The sequence below is a fragment of the Dipodomys merriami genome, unplaced genomic scaffold, assembly GCF_024711535.1.
Source record: "Dipodomys merriami isolate MVZ:Mamm:240054 unplaced genomic scaffold, mDipMer1.0.p SCAF_81, whole genome shotgun sequence".
Classification (NCBI taxonomy): domain Eukaryota; kingdom Metazoa; phylum Chordata; class Mammalia; order Rodentia; family Heteromyidae; genus Dipodomys; species Dipodomys merriami.
In genome coordinates, this window is record NW_027206413.1 from 801,233 (window position 1) to 819,149 (window position 17,917).

General features: G+C 43.5%; 1 protein-coding gene across 16 annotated transcripts in view; it reads right to left on the bottom strand.

The window, feature by feature from the left end:
* LOC138819658 (protein PRRC2C-like) overlaps nt 1–17,018 on the bottom strand; it is a 75,452-nt gene extending 58,434 nt beyond the window's left edge. For 14 of the 16 annotated variants that reach the window (XM_070011139.1, XM_070011142.1, XM_070011138.1 and 11 more), the window contains exon 1: nt 16,807–17,018. The gene's annotated coding sequence lies outside the window, so the exon portion shown is untranslated. The remainder of the gene's footprint in view (nt 1–16,806) is intronic. The other 2 variants (XM_070011147.1, XM_070011146.1) reach the window with 1 other exon arrangement.
* Between the last annotated feature and the right edge of the window lie 899 nt (nt 17,019–17,917).

The following is a 17,917-nucleotide window of genomic DNA, read 5'->3' on the forward strand; positions in this document are numbered from 1 at the left end:
TTTAAACAGCATTACACATTATCTGCTTTAACTCTAGCTGTCACAGAATGGAGAGAATCATAAAATGAACCTTAACTTCCTCATTAAATGTGAGCCAATTAATACCAACCTTTAAATTCTTCCCTAAATTGAAAGGACAGGTATACTTCCAAACTTATGAGGATATTTTCCTCTTGATACCAAAGCCAGACAAAGGCACCTACAGACCATTATGAACACATTTGCAAAAATCTCCAACAACAGAAATCTGAATTCAACAATACATCTAGATTATATGCCACCCAAGATGAAGTATGATTTATCACAGAGAAACAAAACCAGTCAATGTTATATATCAGAAAGTTAAATACATTGATCATCTCAGTAAATGCAGAAAAAGCTCTCATCTTTTAATAAAAAAAGCTCAACAAAATAGATACACAAGAAAATAGTGTCAACGGAATGAGAATTACCAAAGCTAACAGAGTCAAATAGAAAACCCAAAACAATTCCACTAAGATGTGGTATAAATTAGTATGTCATATCACCAGTTCTATTCAATGAAGAACTGTAATTACTATAGCAAGAACAATAAAAGATAAAAAAAGAGGGGAGTAATCCAAGCCCCAAAGAAATAAGTAAAATTGGCTGGGCGCTGGTAGCTCATGCCTGTAATCCTAGCTACTTAGAAGGCTGAGATCTGAGGATCACGGTTCAAAGCCAGCCCGGGCAGGAAAGTCCGTGAGACTCTCATTTCCAATAAACCACCAGAAAACCAGAAATGGTGCTGTGGCTCAAGTGGTAGAGTGCTTGTCTTGAGCTGAAAAGCTGAGGGACAGCGCCCAAGCCCAGAGTTCAAGCCCCAGGACTGACAAAAAAAAGAAAAAGAAAAAAAAATACGTAAGATTACCTATTTGTAGTTAACATGCAAAACACTAAAGATTTCAAAAAAATTCAGTAAGGCACCCAAAAATTCAGCTGCTTTTCTTTTCACCAGTACTATTTGAAATCAAGAAACAATTCTATTTCCCACAGCAGCAAAATTAACAAAATACTTAGGAACAAATTTAACAAAGGAAACGAAAGATCTGTAAAGATCTGTACACTGAACATTATTAAACACCGATGAAAGAAATTAAAGATACAAATAAAGTCATCATCTTTGTTTATGATGGAATCTGCATGTTATCCAGTTGCTATGCTTTAACTCCTGGGCACAAAAAAGTCTCCTACCCAAGCCTGCCAACTGTGACAGGCTAAAATTCATTTCAAGAAAGAAAAAGCCTAAGACAGCAAACTCTCTTTTCCAATTATAACATCGTTATAATCCCAGTAGTGTATAATGCAAATAGACTAATGAAATAAAACAAAGGGCCCAGAAATAAAGATACTTGAATAGACAAAAAATATAACCATAGCCAATAAATGTGAAAAGGTAATTGTGAAGGAAATGAAATTTACTACAAAGGAAAAAAGCAAAAAAACACTTGTAATTAAGGTTGTTATAAAAGAAAAAGTCTGCCAAGAGCATGGAGGCAAGGCAACCTTTGTATACTGTTGGTCCCAATGTAATTTAGTATGGCTATTACAGATAACAACAGTATAGCAGGTAAATGACTGTCTAAATCCCTCTTTGGGGACCCAAAAGGATGTAAATAATTACCTCATGGACATATGTTTCCATGTTCATGGTAGCTTTATTCACATTAGTCAGGGCATGGAAACAATCCATTCATGGATGAATGAAATTGTGATGTGTATATGGCCATGACACATGCATATATGCATGTGTGCACGCACACACACAATTTTCCAGCCTTAAGAAAACAACATTAGCAACAACAAGGATGAACCTATAGGACATTATGCTAAGTGAAACAAACCAGATGTACAAAGGGAACATAACAAATACTACAATCTTGCATACAGAATTGTAAAGAAACAAACAACTTTTCACTCACGTAAGATGAACAGACTCAGAGATCTAGTGCACCATGTGAAGGTTACAGGTAATAGCCGAGTACTGTATTGTTCAAATTTGCTGAGTAAATTTCAAGTGACAATCATGGTGGCTAACAAGAGGTTAATTTGCTTAACTGTAGGGGTCATCTCACAGTGTTTCAAGCAGCATGTACATACACACACACACACACACACACACACACACACACACACATGAAAAAATTAAAAGAGCAAAAACAAAACTTTTCTATAAATAAGGAATTTGCATATACCAAAAAAGAACATACTATTATTCCTAAAAGTCACAAAATGATGATTCTACAAAAAACCAAAATAAAAGCTCCTATGCTATAATGAGTAGTGCGTTTTAGATCAAAGTTCTGTAAAGTCTCTTCTTTCACTATGAATAAACTAGTTTATATATACTTTTCAGTAATGCACTCTTTCTCAAAGAAAAGGTAAACAAAGTACACACATGGTACACTCTCTAAGGTAAGAAAAGTGCACAAAGAATCAACTATTTTCAAAGCACTAGAACAGAATATTTATGCTTCTTGAAGGTTATGAGAAACTCAATCTTAAGTTCTATAGTACCAACTATACCACAAAAAGAACACATCAAAAAGCTCATGATCACAGTACAGGTGCAAAGCAAGGGGACAGTTCCATCAAATATAAAGAGGAACTATGACTTACTGTACCCCAAAAAGGGATCTGACTGGATAACTGAGAAAGGCAATCCCACTATGGCTTGCTAGTCAGTTGTGGGTGTTTTGAGCTTACAGCCAAAGTTTAACTTAACCTTCTTTCCTTTTCTGGTGTCTTCCTTTTTGAAGGCTTGGGAAACACCCAGAAATTCTGAATTAGGCTGAATTTTCACTCTATACATGTGAAAAATGATAATAAACTCTTTAAAAATGAAGACTACTTCTAGGAAAGACTATCAAAAGAATCCAAGCAACTCAGAAGAGGTATCATACTAGGGCTTAACTTTGTTTTGTACAATTTATTTAAAGATTAAAAAGAAAGACCTGACTCCTGTCTGGATACCTAGAATGAATCAAAGAACCATGGCTATCTAAGACTTTCTTTAGACCCACACTAATAGCCTTATACGTTCAGTCAAGATGTGTAACAGAAGTGAGATTTCCTCCATTTTTGAAACAACTCAAAAGCTAAACTGTATAGGTACACACACACACACACACACACACACACACACACACACACACACACACACACACACACACACACACACACACACACACACACACACACACACACCCACCCACACCCACACCCACACCCACACACGTATAGAACCAACAGCTTAAGGTACTGAACTGAACAGAAGCAAAAAAAGGGCAGGGATTCCTGATACCTGGGAAACAATGAGGTTGAACCATCCAGCTGCCTAAATTTACTGTCTAAGGGAGGTCTACAAGCTTGGCACAAGGAAAGAAATTAAACTGAAGGTTGGTAGGTCCTTCAGCTGAAAAAAATTGAAGCTGATAGTTCAGGGAGAGCAAGGCAGCCACCAGAAAGAGTGCTCTACTAGAAGCATCAAGAAAACGGTAAAGATTTGCAGAGAAGCAACGGTAGGGGGTGTGTCCCAAAACAAATTTAAAGAATACTAGGCTGTGTAGCAAGACACTATTTCAAAAACAAGTATTATCATGTAGGCAAAGAAGCAAGAAACACAAAACAATAAAAAAAAGAACAATCAGTTGGGCACTGGTAGTTCACACCTGTAATCCTAACTACTCAGGAGGCTGAGATCTGAGGATGGAGGTTCAAAGCCAGCCTGGGTAGGAAAATCCGGGAGACTCTTATCTCCAATAAAACCACTAGAAAACTGGAAGTGGCACTGTGGCTCAAGTGGTAGAGTGCTCGCCTTGAGCTGAAGAGCTGAGGGACAGCACCCAGGCCCAGAGTTCAAACCCCATGACCGACCAAAAAAAAAAAAAAAAAGAACAATCCACTGAAAAATGCCCAGCATTTTTGCAGTTACTATAGTTAGTGGACAGGAATGTTATTTTATAAGCGTATCATAGGAAGTGGCACTGTGGCTTAAGGCCCAGAATGCAAGCCCCATGACCGACAAAATAAAGTAAGCATATCATACTACTTGTCCAACAAGTTCAGTAATGGCTGAATTCAGACATAAAAGATGAATAGATCAAAACGTATAGAATAAGACATGCACTATGCACAACCTGTCTAACCACATACACATGTTTCTTTTTCTATATTATACACACCTAATGGTTCCTATATCATTTATAGGAAAGACCATCTTTCTTTACCCAGGGCATTCCTTCTAATTGTCAAAAATCAGATATTTTTAGATTCTATTATATTCCATTGGCCTAATTGTTATTTTTACAACCAGAGCCACACAACTTTACTACTTTGACTCTTAAATCAGGTGTTAACTCTCAATTTTTATTCTATTAGACTACTGTAGGTCCTTGTCCACTTCTTTCTGTATTTTAGAATAAGCTTTTAAAATTCTGCCTGCCCTGTCTCTTATACCACAATTTTTTCTTCTGAGCTTTCTTCCAGTAATTGTTTTAAATCTGTAGATGAATTTGTAGGAATTCTCAGTTTAATTTTGAGTCTTGACACCTTTAACATGGGGACATACATACACTTATCTAGGGTTTAATGCTTTGTAGTTTTTAATATACAGATCTTATACATCTTAACAGAATAGATTGTCAGAATTTTTTAAATATTGCATTTACTTTCAGTTTTGGATTGTTACTGATGTTACAAAGAAAAGCAACTAATTTTTGTACAATCTTACTAAACAATGAACAGGTAATAATAACAAGGATAACTCTCAGCATGATTATGCTGAGTAAAACAAGCTAGAACTATGGCTCCTCTGTTATATACTTTTCATGCAAATTATACAATTGTCTATTTTTTTTTTTTAAATCACACTTGGGGCAAGGTGACCATGGCTTACACCTGTAATCCTCGCTGCTCAGGAGGATGAGATCTGAGGATCACAGTTCAAAGCTAGCTGGGCAGAAAAGTCCATGAGACTCTTTTTTTTTTTTTGTCGGTCGTGGGGCTTGAACTCTGGGCCTGGGCACTGTCCCTCAGCTCTTCAGCTCAAGGCGAGCGCTCTACCACTTGAGCTACAGCGCCACTTCCGGTTTTCTGGTGGTTTATTGGAGATAGTCTCACGGTCTCTCCTGCCCGGGCTGGCTTTGAACCGCGATCCTCAGATCTCAGCCTCCTGAGTAGCTAGGATTACAGGTGAGAGCCACCAGCGCCCGGCCATGAGACTCTTTATTTCCAATTAACCACTAGGAAACTGGAAGTAGTGCTGTGGCTCAAGTGGTAGAGTATTCGCCTTGAGCTGAAGAAAGAGCTCAAGGGCAGCACCCAGGCCCAGAGTTCAAGCCCCATGACCGACAAAATAAATAAATACATAAAAATAAAAAAAACTGCTATTTAACAAACTGGTTAATGAATACAATATATCTTGATCAATGTGACAAATTTCAATATTCTCACACCTCCTTCCCCTACTCAGCCCTTCTCTCACTCTTGTTCACTTTGTAAGATATTCTGGATTCCTGACTGCATTCCCCCCTTCTTCTACGCTTCATCTGTCTACCACTGTCCCTTTGGCCCCACTTCATCTCTTTCATGTAACCCCACCACTTCCTGGTGTTTTGCAAATCTAAATTTCAACCCCAATCTGGTTTATTTTGTCCTTTAGTCCTCCGCTTACCAGGATGAGAAGTCATACATACCCATCATTCCCTAATACCAAAATGGTTCTTAAAAAGCACCACTTCCGGCTTTTTTCTTTTTGCTTATGTGGTGCTGAGGAATAGAACCCAGGGCCTCATGCATGCAAGGCAAGTGCTCTACCTTTGAGCCACCTTCCCAGCCCCAGGCATGGTGATTTGGAAACAAACAAAACCCACAACTGATTTCAAGACCATAAAATTAAAAATATACATATTAAGCTGGGTGTTGGTGGCTTATACTTGTAATCCCAGCTACTCAGGAAGCTGGTATCTGAGGATCATGGTTCGAAGCCAGCCCAGACAGGAGAAGTCCAGGAGACTCTTACCTCCAATTAACTATGACAAAACCGGAAGTGGCACTGTGCTCAAAGTGGTAGAGTGCTAGTCTTGAGCAAAGGAGCTCAGGGACAGTGTCCAGGCCCTGAGTTCAAGCCCCATGATGAACAAAACAAAACAAAAAAAAAGAAAAAAAAAAGAAAAAAATACATCCATATAAAAACAAATGAATATGAAAAGGATAAGAATTTGGTCTTAATCAACTACAATTATTTCCTAATCCTATGCTACATTCCTTTGTTACTGCAGCTATATCCCAAAGGATAGAATGAAAAAGCATTTAAGTGCTTCACTAGAGTATTTAAGACTCTATGTTCTCTTAAAACATGGTAATAACCATATATTTTTATTAGTCAAGCTGGGAATGCTGGTCACACTTGTAATCCCAGCAGTGAGGAGGCTGAGACCAAGAATCTGAGTTTGAGTCCAACCTGGGCTGCTTAGTGAGAACCAATCTCAAAAATAAGGAAATAGAAGAGGAAAGGAAAGGATTCAAATTTATCCATACTGGCAGTCCCAATACATACACAACATAAGAATGTTAACAAAAACCACAGGTGAACATGGAAAAAAAGTAGTTGATAAGCAAAAGCTTAAAAAAAAACCCCAACTTCTTATGTACTTAGGCAACAAGTAACATGAGCAAAAGGTTATTTATAAATACATGCACATAACTACCTGAACATTAACTATATCACTGCCATTAACTCTTCTTCCATCACCGTGCACATGCCTATGTGCTCCTGGCATGGGAACCTAATCCACATTATTCTACCCATTATTCTAAAGGATAATACACTTTACTACTGTATGTTGTAATTCTTGAATACTACAACCTTAAGTAATGAAAATGTCCTTTTAAACCTGCTAGAGCAATTTGGAACTTTCAACAAGAATATAAAATCATAGCAATGAAAAAACATAACTAGGTAAAGGGACCGCAAAAAGGGAGAGAAGGACTTTAGTAGAGGGGTAGTAAAGCTCAGTAAGACCTTTCTGATTAGGTGATGAGTCAAGAAAAAAACGAATTCTCAATGCAGGCTGCACAGATTTCTCTCTCTCTCTCTCTCTCTCTCTCTCTCTCTCTCTCTCACACACACACACACACACACACATGCAAGTGTACACACACTTTCCAAAGCTGCATGCCAGACAAAGCAGAACTTCTGGGACTACATCTGACAGTATTATGGAATAATTTCAAAGTATTCTTTAAAAAAAAAAACTCTCCAAGAATGTCTATCCACAGTATAGCCACAAATGAGAACTTTTGAAATAAACCCATTTTGATCTAGAAGTATAAAGTATAAAAATTATGGTTAAGGGTGAGAGCCAGAAGATGAAGCCAAAATAAACAGAGTTGTCAAACTTCACAGTCTACTAGACTAAGAAAAAGTATTACCCTAGCATTTATTCTAAATGCTATCAAGAGCAAATAGAGGAAAACACCGGTTAAAACATCTGAACTGCTGTTAAATACATGGTTGCACACAATATAACAAACACATCTTAAACTGATTCATGTACAGCTAATACACTAACCCCCTTCAAACAATGAGCTCAACAGGCGCATTTGTCTTCAGCTTGCCAAATTGACTTCAAAAGAAACTATAGCCATCAAAAAAGCTTTTCCTTACTAATACAATGGTAACAATACTTCTAGATTACCCTTTTGCTGACCATGCACCCTAACATCTAAATTACTAAAGTCCAGCATGTCTGCAAAAACAAAGCCTTAAAAAAAATCCTGTCACTGTTTAAATAGCAATGACAAAAAAACCCCAAAAAACACCCCAACAGTTTTTACTGAAATTAGATACAACAAAACAGGTACCTTTTCCAAATTATGCACAAAAAGTATATTTGTCTTTTAACAGGTTTCTAGCAGAAAAGCACTGAAAGGAAAGGGCTGGCAGTGCAGTTCAAGTAGTAAGAGTACTTTCCTAACAAGTGTGAAATCCTGAGTTAAAACCCTACGACCGCCACGGCAGCAGGGTTCAAGTGGTAGACTGCCTGCCTAGCACTGTATTGGAGCTCAAACCCCAGCAGGAAGAAAGAAAAGAGGAGGGGGCGGGGAAGAGAAAAGAAAAAGAAACAAATAAAGGGGGAAAAGAAGGAAGCCAGTGCTTTTGAAGCAAATGCATTGTTCCTAAAAGCTTTAGAAATTTGGAAGGCAGTATCAACCTTTCAAAATGAAAGGATGGGCCCAGAGCCCTGGCTTACACCTGTAATCCTAGCTACTAAGGAGGCTGAGATCTGAGGATGGAAGTTCAAAGCCAGCCAGAGCAGGAAAGTCCGTGACACAACTCCAATTAACCACTAGAAAACAGGAAGTGGCGCTGTGGCTCTAAATGGTATGGTGCTAGCCTTGAGCAAAAAAGCTCAGGCCTTGAGTTCACAGGACTGACAAAAAGAAGAAACACAACACCAAACAGTGATAACAAAAAGATGGTTTTCATGAAAACCAGAAAGGACAAGTTTACCCCAAATGTTAAGAAAAAGAATTTCTATATGGTAGAAATGCTCTCATAAGCACGTTTTCTATAATCAGCAGAATTGGGATATTTGATTCATTTTTCTTTGTAAATAACCATGTAATAAAGCTTCAGTGGTTTTGTTTAAAAGCTATCATTTAAAATGCTGTGGAAGAAAACCTTTGTTTTCTACATCTATAGAAAAAAATTAGCTATGATCCCTGAAATTCCTTTAGCATACAAGCTTGTAAGATTCCAGTTTTCAATACTGAAAATATTAACATTTAAAATCTAGTATATGTGGAGAAGTAGTTTTTTAATTTCAGTAAACTGTAATTTACCAAATTTAACAACACAATTATCTTTTCAATCATTTGAGGGTTTCTAAGTATCTGTTTACTGTTGTCCTAATTATTCATATGGTTCTAAGTTTAGACTGTATTTTCAAGAGGAACTAATGTCCTGCAGTTGTGTTAACATAAAAAATAATGTGTAACCATTTTCAGAAAAACATACTGTAGGCATTTAACAAACATTTACTGAATATATCAAGATCTTATACACACATATACATACATACTATTTATAAGAGCCAAATACCAAACACAAAGTTTGGCAAATGGCTCAACGGAAAGCATTCTCTTTGATTTCTAGGTCGACCTAAGTTTTTAGCTTCACCTCCCTCCTCCCTTACCATCAGGTGGTGTGGGGACACACCTCAACTGGTGCATATAGAATGCTATAAGGTAACATGAAAAAAACGCCACACAGTGTGATCTAGATGAAGCAATAGGGGAATTCTATACCATTACTGAAACTTTTCTATAAAACTGAAGTGATTACCCCACTCCCCAAACACTAATCTGTTCTCCCAAGCATGTTATTTCTTGCTCATCTTTGTTGTTTGGAGTGCTGAGGTTTGAATTCAGCCTCACATTTGCTAGGCAAGTGCTCTACTGCTTGTTCCATGCCTCCAGCCTACACCGTGGTAATCTTTGATGTTTACTTTTCACAAACTAACATCAGAGATCTGCCTGTGTTCTATACATACACCTACTTCTCCTTCCTGTTTAATTTTTATAAACCAATTATTCAAAAAGTCCCTACACATCCCTCATTAAATGCATACAACACAAATGAGAACTAGAGTATTTGAAGGAGAAAAACAATTTAGACTTAATAAAGATTGTGATCAATATGAACTACAGTTAACTCTTGGTATCCACAAATTCCATGTCCACAGATTCAACCGTGGGCAGAAAATATTAAAAAATACATTGAATATTTTTTATAATAATAAAGACTGAAATTCCTGAAATATATTTCAAATATTTAAATGAAAGATAAACCCAGTTAAAAAACCATTACAGTATAACTACGCACACAGTATTTATATTATCTTAGGTATTAAGCAATGTGGAAATGATTTGGAATACACAGCCTGTACATGTTATATGCAAACAACACATTTTATATATGCATTCGTGGATTTTGGCATGAGGGTTATTTCTAAAGATACCGAAGGATGCTTATAACATGGTCTAAACAATTAAACAATTTTGTACACTGTTCATTTCAATGACTTTTGTTAAGTTTGAATAAAGAACTGTAAAGGAGATATGGTGAATGAAATACATTCATCGGAACAATGAATTCAGTCTTTCGATGACTTTCTAAGCTTTAAAAAGGTATCGGAGCTCAGTATTGGTGGCTCATGCCTGTAATCCTAATAATTCAGGAAGCTGAGATCTGAAGATCTCTCTGGGTTTGAAGCCAGCCCTGGCAGCCAAGTCCATGAGACTCTCCAATTAACCAGCAAAAAGCCTGAAGTAGAGCTGTGGTTCAAGTGGTAAAGTGCTAGCCTGGAGCTTTATTTTAAAGCTCAGGGACAGTGCCCAGGCCTTAAGTTCAAGCCTCAGGACACTGGCATGTGCACGTGTGCATGTGTCTACCCTCTTTTAAATGGTCTTGGAATGGCATGCAGATCACTCTTGGATCAAAACCAAAATGTCATTGCCCTTGGTGATAGGTGACTATAATTCTAGCAACTGAAGAGGCTAGGCAGGGGATAACCTAAACTCAGAAATCGAAGACCAGAACTAGGAAACACAGTCTCAAAAAACAAACCCCCATACACTAAATTTCCAAATGCAGAATACAGACCCAGTGTGTCTGCAAGAAAAGATTCTAAGGTCTGTGACAGCTAGTAATATTATATCCCTATTCTATAAAAATTGTTATTTTAATAAATACCTAGGCACAAATCTGAAATTCTAAGCTTCTACAAATTTCATATTCATCATGCTTTAAAGTATCTCAATTCCAGGCTTAACCATCTAGAAATAACCATTTAGATTGAATACAAAGTAAAATCTTTCTAACTGGCCATTTATCCATGAGTAGAAATGAGTTATCTTAAAACTCTTAGCATTCCATTTATACAATTTGCCAGGCAACCCAGAGAGCTGTGAAAAGATTTAGTTTTGCTGAAACACAAAATCTGCATCCAATGACACCAGATATACTTCTAGGTGGATGCTTCTAAGGGAAAAATGGAGGTATTTCACATTATTTCCTTCATGGGGCCTTCCCCAGGCCCCGGGGGCACTTTGTTTTCTTCTGGGAGATATAACAGAAAAGAAATGAAGAGAGACAAAGTGAAGGGGTTTGAATGTTAGTATATCTACAAATCTAGAAAATTAGAAGATTGTAGAATACATGCCCTGTGAATGTTAAAGGTCAACTGTCCTGAACTCCTGATCCATTTTTTTTTTTTGACTGGAGGAATCCTAGCATAATCAAGTTAATCTGTTGTCATGGCAATTGTTTTGGGAAAAAGTTGAACTCACTAACTTACTAAGGTCTCTTCCATATCTAATTGTTATAATCCATTAGTAATTCTAAAGTGTATTATAATCAGCAATTCTAAAGTCTAAAATAACATCAAATGGATTTCAAACGTTTATTTTTAAGTACCACATAATCACACATAATGAGTAATGATTATTAGATAACTGGTATAACCATCACCTCACTTACCATTGCTTTGTGTAAAGAATGGGAAATGGTCTTAAAGTTTTATCAACTGCTATAATATTAAAGTTAAGGATACTGCCATACATATGTAGAATGCTTCTATATGAATAGTATTACAGAAAAATAGTAAAAACAGACATTTCTTAAACAATCTAGGCATCAGATATTCACTTTCTTTCTGGTCAGAAAATTCATCAGCACATGTGGGCAACTTTTGGCCTTTCCCATCTGTTAAGAGCTCTTCAGCACAAAAAAACAAAATGAAACAACAGCAGCAACAACTTTGCCTCTAAAATGCCAAAAAACCTGTTTACTGATGAGAGGTGTTTCATCTTTCTACAGCCTATATAATATCCTAACTTTAGTGGGGGATACACAAATCCGATGTGATAAAAACTGGCTGAACTATAAAACCAGAGTCCATTTTTTAAAATACAAACTTGACAAACGCATAGAGCAATACAATGAACCCTCGCTTCTAGGTCAAACACCTGCATTCAGTTACATTCTTCCCCTAAGCTGGGTGTAGTGGCACATATATCTGGTAATGCCTGCACCTGGTAGGCAGACGCAAGAGGACTGGGGTGCGTTAGTTCAACGACAGTTTGGGTCACATAACAAAACTGTTTCAACCATCCTCCAATAGTCTTTTTCTTATTTTTAAACTAGAATTTCCCCATCTGTTCCATTTCCATAACCTTCAGAAGTAATTCTGTACTCCTCATGTTGTGCTCCTTCAATTAAGATCTACAAAACTTAAATCTAATGTCAAGGTACTTCAAAAATACAGACAAAGCTACAATAGCCATATTGCGCCCCCCCCCCTCTCAATTTTAATTCAAATCAACAATTCTATCTGAAGAATGAAGTGTATTAACTGCACTTACATGTTCTCTGGCTCCTTTGAAATCTGATCATGTTTGGTATTTAGTATAGCATTTCCCATTTACTAAAAAATGTTAATAAAATAGTTAACTTGAAGATATATTGGAAAATTTCAGTTCTAAACTTGCTCAGCCACCTGTAATCTAAGTAAAATGCTCAAAAATGTTTGCTCCTTAGTGACCATTTCTCCAGTCTCTCAATTGTTTTTTTTTTTTTCTGTGCTGTTCTAAATGTACTCTTAATTTTTCCCCCAGGAGCTTTTTCTTAATGTACATTGGCCTCTGGGCAAACAGAAAAACCCATCTTTGAGGGGAAGATACAGGTACTCTTTGCAGTAGCTAATAGTTTTGAAGGAGAGGAAATTTCCTGTTCCCCTCCCCCCCAACACTGTCTACTGGAGCATTTGCCTCGCACATGCAAGAGCTTGGCTTTGATGATCCATATCAAGAAGACAAGGAATAGAGAAACCCTTGCCAGACCAGACACGTGTGATGGCATAGGCCAAAAATTCCCAACCCTTCAAGCCCCAAGGCCAGAGGACCCTGAGTTCAAGGTAGCCTGCACAAATACAAAACAAACCTACAGTTATTTTTACCCTTTAGCCACCAATCTTATCTATTCATTTGTAATAAACCAGATCCATACTCTGACATTTTTCTATTTATGGATTTATCTCCACCAAATTTCTATTATCTTCTTATATACCTTTGTTTTCACCTTTTGGCATGACTCCAAAATTTTTTTTGAGGGAAGATAGGGCAGTACTGGGGACTGCCCCAGGCCCTCAAATACCTTAAGGCAAGTATTCTATCACCCTAGTTCCAACATAACATTTAGTTAATATTAACCTTTGAAACTGTGAATATGTTGGTAGAATCTTATTTCTGTTTCCATGATTCTGTGGGCCTTGTAAAGTTGTAAGGATGTTTAGTTCTTGGATAAAACTACAATTTAAGGAAAATATTGTACAAGTAAATCTATTAATTCTACAATAACTATCTGCAACATTATTCAAATGGGAAAATAAAAGGAAACAACAGACAAGGTGAGTGCTTTTTTTGAACTACTATGCGTATTAGTTATCATTAGGTGAGTATTTATCCTTTGGTAATTCAAACCTGTTGTCACTAAATAATCCACAAAAACTATATTCCAATCACTACACAAGATGAGAACACTGAAATAGCTCAGTAAAGAAAAATTTAGGAACACAGAAGGTAAACTGAAAAAAAAAAAACTAGACAGCACGCTACATGAATAAACAGTTGTGTTTTAAAAATACTAGATGTGATCTGTACATGGTGATTATCCCCTTTTTAATATGGTGCACCAAGACCACCACACAGGGATGATTACATCATTTTGGCAGCAATAATTTCAGCCCCTCCCTTTTTTTTGGGGGGGGGGTCCAGTCGTGGGGCCTGAACTCTGGGCCTGGGCGCTGTTCCTCAGCTCTTCAGCTCAAGGCTAGCGCTCTACCACTTGAGTCACAGCACCACTTCCGGCTTTTTTCTTTTTTGCTTATGTGGTGCTGAGGAATCGAACCCAGGGCCTCAGGCATGCAAGGCAAGTGCTCTACCACTGAGCCACCTTCCCAGCCCCCAGACTCTTAGTGTATGTCAACCACATCTGCCAAGGAGACACAAGTTCCCTGCTGAAACTCAGCTCATGCCAGCAAACAAATGCAGACACAAGCCACAAAACATGGCTAGCATTCTATCAATCTAGAGCAAAGTCAGGATTTGAACTAGCACTATTTCTGTCTTTTCTCATGGAAAAAAGCTGAAGTTACCCCTACAGAATACTCTGAACTGCAAAAATGTTCTGACTGCTCCACCAACAGCATTATCCTAAAACTTACAGTGCTATGACTAAGTTTTCATTATTACCCAATGCATACGATGACAAGTTTTGCTTTACTAAAAAGAATGTTAGTCATAATTCAGGCACAATTTCTGGATCTCCTTTTATGAATACAGTTCTGTTCAAAATTTTACCAATGGTCAATTCTTGCTGATGACAGTATGACATAAATAGCATAAAGACACGTTACCAAACAAATTTACAAACTGAGCAGTGTAGGTGTGGTAGGGGTACTTGGAGACATAATATAACCTTCAAAGACATTTTTTTCCCATAAGGTAGAGAAAGGAGAAAAGTTGAAGGCAGAAATACTGCATTTTTTCCTTAGAAGAAGCTGATCTCAGAGCTATCTAATATATAAAACAAAAAGAACAAACATTTAAGATATAAATCCAGTCTAAATGTAAGGAAAAAGAGAACAAAAATTATGTTAAGTACCCAGGAAAAACTTTGTTCAAACCTGAGAATACAGATTACTCTTCTCCCTTCATTATTAGGACTTTTTCAATGTACTGAAATCGAAATAAGCCTTTTACATACACAATCTTTTTAACCTGTCCCGCAAATCTTTGAGAAGAGCTACTACCCCACTTCACAAATGAGAAATACTCTACCAACATTCTCTCAAATTCTTAAAATGAGGAGAACACACACACACCCCCTAAACAACGAGGGATGGATCTATATAGAGAGACATATATGTAGATTATAGCCCATTTTGAGACCCAGCAACGCATTCACCTTTACAATACAGCGGCGTTGTACATACTGCAACCCAGAGATAGATAAAGTTAAAAGGAACAAGAAGGCAGTTGGACAGCTGGGTCTCACCCACGGGTCTGGATGTATATATAATGTCAGCAGGAACTGCTGTGTGACCTTGGGCGAATTTCTCTCATCTGAACTCATTTCCCTGTCGGTACAATAAGGGTAGGGGAAGCGCCTCTGAGGAGTCTGGGAATCAAGAACAACTCCCGAGCGGAGCCTTGTCCATCTTGCTGGACTCACGCACAGTAAAATGGTGGCGCCAATCACGCCAAGCGCCTCGGACTCCCCAATCTGGAACCCGAACACTGGGTCCCAGAGGGCAGGAGGCCGTGCTGCCGGGCGAGCCCCCTTCAGGTGAGGGGCCGGCCGGCCGTACCCACCACGTGCACCGGCCTCCCCCCGGGGCGGGGCGGACGGGGCGGACGGACCGGCCCCTCACCACCCGCGGGCGCGAGGGGCCGGGCGGCCTGGCGCCAGGGAGCACGCCCCGCCCCCACGGGAGCCGCGGGGCCTGCCTCGGGACGGCGGCCGGGGCGGGCCGGGGCCCGGGTGGACGGGGAGCCCGGGCCCGGAGGGGGACCGGGCCCGGCAGGGGCCGCACCCTCCATTCCGGAAGGAAGACGCTCAGCTCACGCCTGCACACACGCCCGACCCGCGGCCGGGCCCTCGCGTGGGCTCGGGGAAGGCACGCACACGCGCGCCCGGGAAGGCCGCGCGCCGCCGCCCGCTCGGGCGGGATGGAGTCGGGCCTCCCGCCCGCCGGCCGGCCCGGTGCACTCCCGCTCGCAGCGCGGCCTCGGCCTTCCCGCCCGGCCTGGGGCCGATCCCGCCGCCCCCCCTGGGTCCCAGCGCCCCCCCCCGGGTCCCAGGCCGCCCTTCCCTCCGGGCCACCCCCCCCCAGTCCCAGGCCCCCCCTCCCTCCGGCCCTCCCGGTCCTGGGCCGTCCCCCCCCTGGGGTCCCAGGCGGCCTCTTCCTCCGGGCCCCCCCCCGGTCCCAGGCCCCCCATCCCTCCGGCTCCCCCGGTCCCAGGCCCCCCCTCCCGGGGTCCCAGGCCCCCCTCCCTCCCGTCCAAGGCCGCCCCTCCCTCCGGCCCCCCCCCGGATCCCAGGCCCCCCTCCCGGGGTCCCAGGCCGCCCCTCCCTCCGCCCCCCCCGTCCCAGGCCCCCCCACCCGGGGTCCCAGGCCGCCCCTCCCTCCCGTCCCAGGCCCCCCTCCCGGGGTCCCAGGCCGCCCCTCCCTCCCGTCCCAGGCCCCCCCCCCGGGGTCCCAGGCCGCCCCTCCCTCCCGTCCCAGGCCCCCCCCGGGGTCCCAGGCCGCCCCTCCCTCCGCCCCCCCCGTCCCAGGCCCCCCCCCGGGGTCCCAGGCCGCCCCTCCCTCCCGTCCCAGGCCCCCCCCCCCGGGGTCCCAGGCCGCCCCTCCCTCCCGTCCCAGGCCCCCCCCGGGGTCCCAGGCCGCCCCTCCCTCCGCCCCCCCCCGTCCCAGGCCCCCCCCCGGGGTCCCAGGCCGCCCCTCCCTCCCGTCCCAGGCCCCCCTCCCGGGGTCCCAGGCCGCCCCTCCCTCCCGGGGTCCCAGGCCGCCCCTCCCTCCCGTCCCAGGCCCCCCCCCCCGGGGTCCCAGGCCGCCCCTCCCTCCGCCCCCCTCCCCCCGGCCGCCCCTCCCTCCGCCCCCCCCCCGGCCGCCCCACGCCGCCCCGTCGGGGCCCTTCCTCCGCCCGCGGCTTCCTCCTTACCCGCCAGGGTGGATGTCAGGTCCGCGCACGAGGGTCGCGCCGAGCCCGGGGCGCAGGCGAGGGCGGGCGGGCCGGGGCCGGGGAGGCGAGGAGGGGCCGGGAAGGGCCGCGGGACTCGGGGCCGAGGCCGCGGACGTCCAAACCGCCACAAGCACTTTCGCTGCTGGCCGAGGGGGAGAGAGAGCGAGCGAGGAAAAAGAGGCAAGATGGCGGCCAGCCAGCCCCGGCGTGCTACGTCACGACGCCGCGCACGGACGTAAAGTAATCTCCGCAAGACCGCCCCCTGGCGTGGAGGCGGCCGGGTCACGTGACGCCTCCGTGGCGGGCCCGCCCCTCCTCCCCGCGAGCTGACGGAAGGAAATGGCGCCTCCTACTGGAGAAAGGCGGCTCCTGCAGACAGAGCCCTGGCGGGACAAAGCTGCTCAAGCCGGGAAGGTTCTAGAACTCGGTTACAAATTGGCACACCTCAGTGAACTGGACATCTGACGGACGGGCCTGTCACACTGCTGACGGGAGTTTTCCAGAATGTTCTCTTGAGGCCGAGAAGGCGTGGTGTGCGGGGAGTCTGCGGCGCGGCCTGGAAGGCCTTGCGGGGAGCAGGTGGAGAGCATCGCCTTCTGGAATCTTCTTCCTTTTCAGCGCGGCTTGGTTGGCAGGGTTTAGCTCTCCGGCGAGCAACAGAGCAAGTACCCGGATGACCGGCCCGCTGGGCCGTGGCGGCCGAGGCTGAGGGGAATACCGATCGTTGTAATGCGGCCGGGGCCGCCGGGGCCTGCGAGCCGGGGCCGCCGGGGCCTGCGAGCCGGGGCCGCCGGGGCCTGCGAGCCGGGGCTGCCGGGGCCTGCGAGCCGGGGCCGCCTGGGCCTGCGAGCCGGGGCCGCCGGGGCCTGCGAGCCGGGGCCGCCGGGGCCTGCGAGCCGGGGCTGCCGGGGCCTGCGAGCCGGGGCTGCCGGGGCCGCCGGGGCCTGCGAGCCGGGGCCGCCGGGGCCTGCGAGCCGGGGCTGCCGGGGCCGCCGGGGGCTGCGAGCCGGGGCCTGCGAGCCTGGGCTGCCGGGGCCTGCGAGCCGGGGCTGCGGCCTGCGAGCCGGGGCTGCCGGGGCCGCCGGGGCCT